The sequence below is a fragment of the Tachyglossus aculeatus genome, chromosome 7 (genome assembly GCF_015852505.1).
Source record: "Tachyglossus aculeatus isolate mTacAcu1 chromosome 7, mTacAcu1.pri, whole genome shotgun sequence".
NCBI lineage: Eukaryota > Metazoa > Chordata > Mammalia > Monotremata > Tachyglossidae > Tachyglossus > Tachyglossus aculeatus.
Window position 1 is genome coordinate 15,867,195 of NC_052072.1, and position 9,750 is coordinate 15,876,944.

Here is a 9,750-nt window from a genome sequence, read left to right on the forward strand (position 1 = left end):
AGTGCTTAACAAATACCATCATTATTATTATTATTATTCTCAATGATCTGTGAGTAAGAAAATGAACATTGGCACCATCACCATAATAGTATTTGCTAAGCATTTACTATGTGCCAAGCACTGGGGTAATAATAATAATAATGTTAGAACAGTGCTTTGCACATAGTAAGCACTTAATAAATGCCATCATCATTATTATTATTATTATTTTACAGCTGAGGGAACTGAGGCCCAGAGAAATGAAGGGTAGGTTACCAGCAGACAAGTGGCAGAGCAGGGATTAGGGAAGCAGTGGAAAGAGCCGGGGCTTGGGAGTCAGAGGTCATGGGTCCTAATCCCGGCTTCACCGCTTGTCAGCTGTGTGACTTTGAACAAGTCACTTAACTTCCCTGTGCCTCAGTTACCTCATCTGTAAAATGGGGATTAAGACTGTGAGCCCCACATGGGGCAACCTGATCTCCTTGTATCTGCCCCAGGGCTTAGAATAGCGCTTTGTACATAGTAAGCGCTTAACAAATACCATCATTATTATTATTATTATTAGAACCCAGGTCTTCTGATTTTCATTCATTCATTCAATTGTATTTATTGAGTGCTTACTGTGTGCAGAGCACTGTATTAAGCGCTTGGGAAGTACAAGTTGGCAACATATAGAGACGGTCCCTATCCAACAGTGGGCTCACAGTCTAGAAGGGGGAGACAATGAACAAAACAAAACATATTAACAAAATAAAATAAATAGAATATGTACAAGTAAAATAAATAAATAAATAGAATATTAAATACGTAAAAACATATACACATATATACAGGTGCTGTGGGGAAGGGAAGGAGGTAAGGCGGGGGGATGGAGAGGGGAAGGAGGGGGAGAGGAAGGAGGGGGCTCAGTCTGGGAAGGCCTCCTGGAGGAGGTGAGCTCTCAGTAGGGCCTTGAAGGGAGGAAGAGAGCTAGCTAGCTTGGCGGATGGGCAGAGGGAGGGCATTCCAGGCCACGGGGATGACGAGGGCCGGGGGTTGACAGCGGGACAGGCGAGAATGAGGCACGGTGAGGAGATTAGTGGCAGAGGAGCAGAGGGTGCAGGCTGGGCTGGAGAAGGAGAGAAGGGAGGTGAGGTAGGAGGGGGCAAGGTGATGGACAGCCTTGAAGCCCAGAGTGAGGAGTTTCTGCCCAAGCCCGTGCTCTTCCCACTAGGCCATGCTGCCTCTGTATCCTCTCCCCATAACAGTGCTGGAACTCTGCCTTTTCCCTACCTCAGCCATACTATAGAACCCAGGAGTTCCAGTTTCCAAGCTTCCAGTTGATATTGCCAGAAATGTGACGGTCGGGGCCACAGGCTGATTGACCCTCTGCACTGACCACTTAAAACCAATCGCTTTCCCCTCACTCTCTCTCTCTCAGAGCTCATTCATTCATTCAATCGTATTTATTGAGCGCTTACTGTGTGCAGAGCACTGTACTAAGCACTTGGGAAGTACAAGTTGGCAACATATAGAGACAGCCCCTACCCAACAGTGGGCTCACAGTCTAGAAGGGGGAGACAGAGAACAAAACATGCGGACAGGTGTCATCAGAATAAATAGAAGTAAAGCTAGATGCACATCATTAACAAAATAAATATAATGGTAATATAAAATATATGGTAATATAAATATAATGGCAGCTCACTCAATCAATCATATTTATTGAGTGCTTACTATGTGTAGAGCACTGTTCTAAGGGCTTGGGAGAGTACAATATAGCAATACACAGACACATTCCCTGCTCACAATGAGTTTACAGTCTAGAGGGGGAGACAACTAGGATTTAGTAAAAACAAGGCAGAATTGCACGTTGCAGAAGCTGGTATAGAACTCCAGCGCTCTATTCTAGCGTAAGTTCCTTGAGGACAGGTAATGCATACTTTGCTTCTGCTGTACTTTCCCAAGTTATTAGCACCATACCCTCAGAAAGTGTCCAATAAATATCCTTGCTTGATAGGTAGTGTTGGGAAACTGGGGGACAGAAGATTTCCTTGGTGAAGGTGAAAGTGTCTGCCCTCCGAAGAGGTAGAGGGGAAGAAAGACAGGAAAATTTGTGAAGAGAATATATAGAGTGTGAGCGGGTAAGGAAGGATAGGGGAGAGAAAATAGCCCAGGAAAATGAGGGAGCAAAGAGAAGAAAAGAGGAAGGAGAAAAAGAAGCCTTAGAAAAAGAGAAGTGAAAAATAAAAGGAGTCGAGTCCAAGGAAGCAGCCAAACAAAAAGGAGGAAAGTCCTGGAAAAGGAATATGTGGAAAAATTGCGGAAAAATGGGAAGGAATGAGATGACACAGGCCTACAAGGAGCTCTGCTGCCACATTGTGGCGGAGCCCCGGGGAAAACAGGGAGGCGCCAGAAATTCCCGTTTGGCATAATCCTATTCCAACTCAATAACAATAATAAATAGTAATACTACTACTAATAATAATAGTGGTATTTATTAAGTGCTTACAGAACTCACGACCTGTGACTCCCAAGCCCGGGCTCTTTCATTCATTCAATTGTATTTATTGAGCACTTACTGTGTGCAGAGCACTGTACTAAGTGCTTGGGAAGTACAAGTTGACAACATATAGAGACAGTCCCTACCCAACAGTGGGCTCACAGTCTAGAAGGGGGAGACAGACAACAAAACAAAACATGTGGACAGGTGTCAAGTCGTCAGAACAAATAGAATTAAAGCTAGATGCACATCATTAACCAAATAAATAGAAGAGTAAATATGTACAAGTAAAATAAATAGAGTAATAAATCTGTACAAATATATATACAGGTGCTGCGGGGAGGGGAAGGAGGTAGGGCAGGGGGGGATGGGGAGGGGGAGAGGAAGGAGGGGGCTGAGTGTGGGAAGGCCTCCTGGAGGAGGTGAGCTCTCAGTAGGGCTTTGAAGGGAGGAAGAGAGCTAGCTTGGTGGATGTGCGGAGGGAGGGCATTCCAGGCCAGGGGGAGGACGGGGGGGGGGGGGTCGATGGTGGGACAGGCTTCCACTAAGCCATGCTGCTTCTCATATGGCATTTATTAAGCACTTACTATGTGCCGAGCACTGTTCTAAACACTGTGGTAGATACAAGGTAAACAGGTTCTCCCACGTGGGGTTCACAGTCTTGATCCCCATTTTACAGATCAGGGAACTGAGGCCCAGAGAAGCAAAGTGACTCACCCAAAGTCACCCAGCTGACAAGTGGCAGAGCCGGGATTAGAACTCCTGACCTTTGACTCCCAAGCTCATGCTCTTTCCACTGAACCACGCTGTTTCTCTAGCAGAGGTCATGGGTTCTAATCCCGGCAGAGTCAGAGGTCATGGGTTCTAATCCCGGCTATGCCACTTGTCTGCTGTGTGACATTGAGCAAGTCACTTGACTTCTCTGTACCTCAGTTGCTTCATCTGTAAAATGGGGATTAAGACCGTGAGCCCCACGTGGGACAACCTTGATTACCTTGTATCCCCCCCAGCACTCAGAACAGTGCTTGGCACATAGTAAGCGCTTAACAAATACCATCATTATTATTATTATTATTCTCAATGATCTGTGAGTAAGAAAATAAACATCGGCACCATCACCATAATGGTATTTGCTAAGCATTTACTATGTGCCAAGCACTGGGGTAATAATAATAATAGTGATAGCATTTATTAAGCGCTTACTATGTGCACCATCACCATAATGGCATTTGTTAAGCATTTACTATGTGCCAAGCACTGGGGTAATAATAATAATAATGATAGCATTTATTAAGCACTTACTATGTGCAAAGCACTGTTCTAAGCGCTGGGGAGGTTACAAGGTGATTACGTTGTCCCACGGGGGGCTCACAGTCTTAGTCTGCATTTTACAGATGAGGTAACTGAGGCCCAGAGAGGTTAAGTGACTTGCCCAACGTCACACAGCTGACAAGTGGCAGAGCCAGGATTTGAACCCATGGCCTCTGACTCCAAAGCCCGTGCTCTTTCCACTGAGCCATGCTGCTTCTCTTAGCAGAAGATACAACACTATCACATCTGACAGTATAAAAGGGAGAGGGACTAGCATGAATTTGAGGTTGGGGGATTAGGGGAGGGGGGTTTGCTACAAAGTGTCTTGCCCTTGTCACTCCGTCCCTGCCCTCCCTTCTTGAGTGACTTTCAGAGTGTATCCCAAAACCTATCATCATCATCAATCGTATTTATTGAGCGCTTACTATGTGCAGAGCACTGTACTAAGCGCTTGGAAAGTACAAATTGGCAGCATATAGAGACATTCCCCACCCAACAGTGGGCTCACAGTCTAAAAGGGGGAGACAATCACTTGGTCAGCTTTGGAAACTGGTGGTATTTTTCACTGCTTTTGTTGGGTCTTTTTAAATGCTGCTTCTAAGAAAGCTATGCTTGAAAATATTGAATTCATTGTCACTTGTATTTTGTTCTAAAATCTAAAACAGATGGATGCATTACTCAATTGCTCCGCTTCAGTGTGCCCGATTAAAAAGGGAAATAATAATAATACAGGCTCTCCATCAACGTCTGAAGAATGTGATATGGGTGTTTCATAATAATAACGCGCTCCATCCTCTACCTTTCCCCCAACAAGCGTACACGCCTGCTGTGTGACCTTAGGCAAATCATTAAATTTCTCTGTTCTTCAGTTTCTTCTTCTGTTAAAAGGAGTTAAAATATCTGCTCTCCCTTTCAGTCAGGCTTTGCCGTGAGTGTGGGACAGGGACTCTGACTAATCTGCTCGTATTGGATCTCAGCACTGGGGAGAAGCAGCAAGGCATAGTGGATAGAGCCCAGGCTTGGGACTTAGAAGGTCATGAGGTTCTCTGAGTTTTTTTAATGGCATTTATTAAGCGCTTACTATGTGCAAAGCACTGTTCTAAGCACTGGGGAGGTTACAAGGTGATCAGGTTGGCCCACGGGGGGCTCACAGTCTTAATCCCCATTTTACAGATGAGGGAACTGAGGCCCAGAGAAGTGAAGTGAAGTGAAGTGACTTGCCCAAAGTCACACAGCTGACAAGTGTGTGACACTGCCTTGAGAAGCAGCATGGCTCAGTGGAAAGAGCCCGGGTTTTGGAGTCGGAGGTCATGGGTTCAAATCCCGGCTCCTCCACTTGTCAGCTGTGTGACTTTGGGCAAGTCACTTAACTTCTCTGGGCCTCAGTTCCCTCATCTGTAAAATGGGGATGAAGACTGTGAGCCCCCTGTGGGACAACCTGATCACCTTGTAACCTCCCCAGCGCTTAGAACAGTGCTTTGCACATAGTAAGCGCTTAATAAATGCCATCATTATTAAGTGGTGGAGCCGGGATTTGAACCCATGACCTCTGACTCCAAAGCCCGTGCTCTTTCCACTGAGCCACACTGCTTCTAATCCTTGCTCTGCCACTTGTCTGCTGTGTGACCTTGAGCAAGTCATTTCACTTCTGTTACCTCATCTGGAAAATGGGGATTGAGACTGTGAGACCCACATGGGACAGGGACTGGGCCCAACCCGAATTACTCATATTCACCCCAGTGCTTAGAACAGTGCCTGGCACATAATAAGTGATTAACAAACACCACAATTTTTATTATTTCTAATACAGTGCTTGGCACATAGTAAGGGCTTAACAAATACCACAACTACCATTATTATTTTGCCCTATTTGTAGGTTTTAAGTTCAGGGCTCCTGGTTTTTAAAAACCCAAGAGGGCTAGGATAGAAGCTGCACAAAACCTGACGTCTCTCCCCACTCCGGTCCATACTTCATACTGCTGCTCAGATCATTTTTCTTAAAAAAGTTCAGTTCAAATGTCCCACTCCTCAGAAACCTCCAGTGGTGGCCCATCCACCTCTTCATCAAACCGAAACGCCTTACCACCAGCTTTAAAGCACTCTACCCAGCTCAGCCACTTGGCTGCTGGGTGACTTAATTTCTCTGTGCCTCAGTTCCCTCGTCTGCAAAATGGGGTTTCAATACCTGTTCTATCTCCTACTTAGACTGTGACTTGTACTTCCCAAGCACTTAGTACAGTGCTCTGCACATAGTAAGCGCTCAATAAATACGATTGATGATGATGATGATGATGTCAACCCCAGGAGAGACCTGATTGTCTTTTATCTACCCCAGTGCTTAGAACAGCGCTTGACACATAGCAAGCATTTAACAAATGCCACAATCAGTAGTATCATTATTATTCATTCATTCATTCATTCAATCGTATTTATTGAGCGCTTACTGTGCGCAGAGCACCGTACTAAGCGCTTGGGAAGTACAAGTTGGCAACATATAGAGACAGTCCCTACCCAACAACGGGCTCACAGTCTAGAAAGGGGAGACAGGCAACAAAACAAAACATATTAACAAAATAAAATAAATAGAATAGTAAATATGCACGAGGTCGTTATTACTCAAGCAGACCTCCCGCTCCTACCTTACCTGACGGATTTTCTACTACCACCCAGCCCTCACAATTCACTTCTCTAATCATCATCATCAATCGTATTTATTGAGCGCTTACTGTGTGCGGAGCACCGTACTAAGCGCTTGGGAAGTACAAGTTGGCAACATGTAGAGACAGTCCCTACCCAACAACGGGCTCACAGTCTAGAAAGGGGAGACAGGCAACAAAACAAAACATATTAACAAAATAAAATAAATAGAATAGTAAATAGGCACGAGGTCGTTATTACTCAAGCAGACCTCCCGCTCCTACCTTACCTGACTGATTTTCTACTACCACTCAGCCCTCACAATTCACTTCTCTAATCATCATCATCAATCGTATTTATTGAGCGCTTACGTGTGCAGAGCACCGTACTAAGCGCTTGGGAAGTACAAGTTGGCGATATATAGAGACAGTCCCTACCCAGCAACGGGCTCACAGTCTAGAAAGGGGAGACAGGCAACAAAACAAAACATAGTAACAAAATAAAATAAATAGAATAGTAAATATGCACGAGGTTGTTATTACGCAAGCAGACCTCCCGCTCCTACCTTACCTGACTGATTTTCTACTACCACCCAGCCCTCACAATTCACTTCTCTAATCATCATCATCAATCGTATTTATTGAGCGCTTACTGTGTGCGGAGCACCGTACTAAGTGCTTGGAAAGTACAAGTTGGCAACATATAGAGACAGTCCCTACCCAACAACGGGCTCACAGTCTAGAAAGGGGAGACAGGCAACAAAACAAAACATAGTAACAAAATAAAATAAATAGAATAGTAAATATGCCCGAGGTCGTTATTACTCAAGCAGACCTCCCGCTCCTACCTTACCTGACTGATTTTCTACTACCACCTAGCCCTCACAATTCACTTCTCTAATGCCGACCTACTCAACGTACCTCAATCTCACCTTATCTCACCCCCAAACCCTTGTCCATGGCCCCCTCTGGCCTGGATTTCCTCCCCCTTCATCAATCAATCTATCAGATTTAGCGCACGCTTACTGTGTGCGGAGCACTGTACTATCCGACAGACTACCACGCTTCCCATCATCAAAGTCCTACTAGACTGTGAGCCCACTGTTAGACTGTGAGCCCACTGTTGGGTAGGGACTGTCTCTATATGTTGCCAACTTGTACTTCCCAAGCGCTTAGTACAGTGCTCTGCACACAGTAAGGGCTCAATAAATACGATAAAAAAAATCACAACTCCTCCAAGAGGCCTTCCTTTATTAAGCCCTCACTTCCCCAACTTTCTCTCCCTTCTGTGTCACCTATGCACTTGGGTCTTTACCCCTGAAGTACTTTGCTTTTCATCCTACCCCCACGCCAGTTATGTACCCATCCATCTGTAATTTAGTTTAATGTCTCTAGTCTGTAAACTCTTTGGGGTCAGGGATCATGTCTACCTACTCTCCTGTGTTGTACTCTCCCAAGCACTTAGAACACTAAGGACTCAAGAACTACAATTGATTGATTTCCCCATCCTATTCACCGTCCCCTCTTCCTCACCTACATACCTACATTCCTCAAGCACTCTGATATTCCCCTTTTAGACCGTGAGCCCGCTGTTGGGTAGGGACTGTCTCTATATGTTGCCAACTTGTACTTCCCAAGCGCTTAGTACAGTGCTCTGCACACAGTAAGCGCTCAATAAATACGATTGATGATGATGATGATGATATTCATTTCTGGCCCCAGCCCCACAGCACTTATGTACAAATCCTGTATATTCTGCCTTTACCCCTCTCTATAGTATGTTTTAATGTCTGTCTCCTCCTCTAGACTGTGAGCTCTTTGTGCGTAGCGACTGTGACTATTAAGGTCACACCTCCTCCAAGAGGCATTTCCTGATTAAGTCTTTTTTTTCCCTGGCTCCCTCTTTCTTCTTCACAGTCTGGGCACTTGGCTCTGTGATCTTGGGACATTTGATATTCACCCCACCCTCAACCCCACAGAACTTATGTACATATCTATAAATTATATATTATCTAAAACTCAATAACTCTAAACTCTAAAACTCAAAAACTCTAAAGCTCAGCTCCTTATCTTCCTTCCCAAACCCCACCCTCTCCCTGACTTTCCCATCACTATAGATGGCACTACCATCCTTCCCATCTCACAAGCCCGCAACCTTGGTCAGTGGAAAGAGCTCGGGCTTTGGAATCAGAGGTCATGGGTTCGAATCCCAGATCCACCACATGTCTGCTGTGTGACCTTGGGCAAGTCACTTAACTTCCCTGAGCCTCAGTTACCTCATCTGTAAAATGGGGATGGAGACTGTGAGCCCCCGTGGGACAACCTGATCACCTTGTAACCCCCCCAGCCCCAGCAATTAGAACAGTACTTTGCACATAGTAAGCACTTAATAAATGCCATCATTATTATTATTATTATCCTCGACTCCTCTCTCTAGTTCACCCCACACATCCAATCCGTCACCAAAACCTGCTGGTCTCACCTCCACAGCATTGCCAAGATCCGCCCTTTCCTCTCCACCCAAACCGCTACCTTGCTGGTTCAATCTCTCATCCTATCCTGATTGGATTACTACATCAGGCTCCTCTCTGATCTCCCATCCTCCTGTCTCTCCCTGCTTCAGGCTATACTTCACTCTGCTGCCCAGATTATGTTTGTGCAGAAACGCTCTGGGCATGTCACTCCCCTCCTCAAAAACCTCCAGTGGCTGCCTGTCAACCTACAAATCAAGCAAAAACTCCTCACCCTGGGCTTCAAGGCTGTCCATCACCTCGCCCCCTCCTCTCTCACCTCCCTTCTGTCCTTCTCCAGCCCAGCCCGCACCCTCCGCTCCTCTGCCGCTCACCTCCTCATTGTACCTCATTCCCGCCTGTCCCATCGTCGACCCCCGGCCCACGTCCTTCCCCAGGCCTGGACTGCCCTCCCTCCACACATCCGCCAAGCTAGCTCTCTTCCTCCCTTCAAAGCCCTACTGAGAGCTCACCTCTTGCAGGAGGCCTTCCCACTCTGAGCCCCCTTTGTCCTCTCCTCCTCCCCATCCCCCCAGCCCTACCTCTGTCCCCTCCCCACAGCACTTGTATATATATTTGTACAGATTTATTACTCTATTTTTCTTGTACATATTTACTATTCTATTTATTTTGTTAATCATCATCATCACCAATCGTATTTATTGAGCGCTTACTATGTGCAGAACACTGTACTAAGCACTTGGGAAGTACAAATTGGCAACATATAGAGACAGTCCCTACCCAACAGTGGGCTCACAGTCTAAAAGGGGAAGACAGAGAACAAAACCAAACATACTAACAAAATAAAATAAATAGATGTTGATGATGTGCA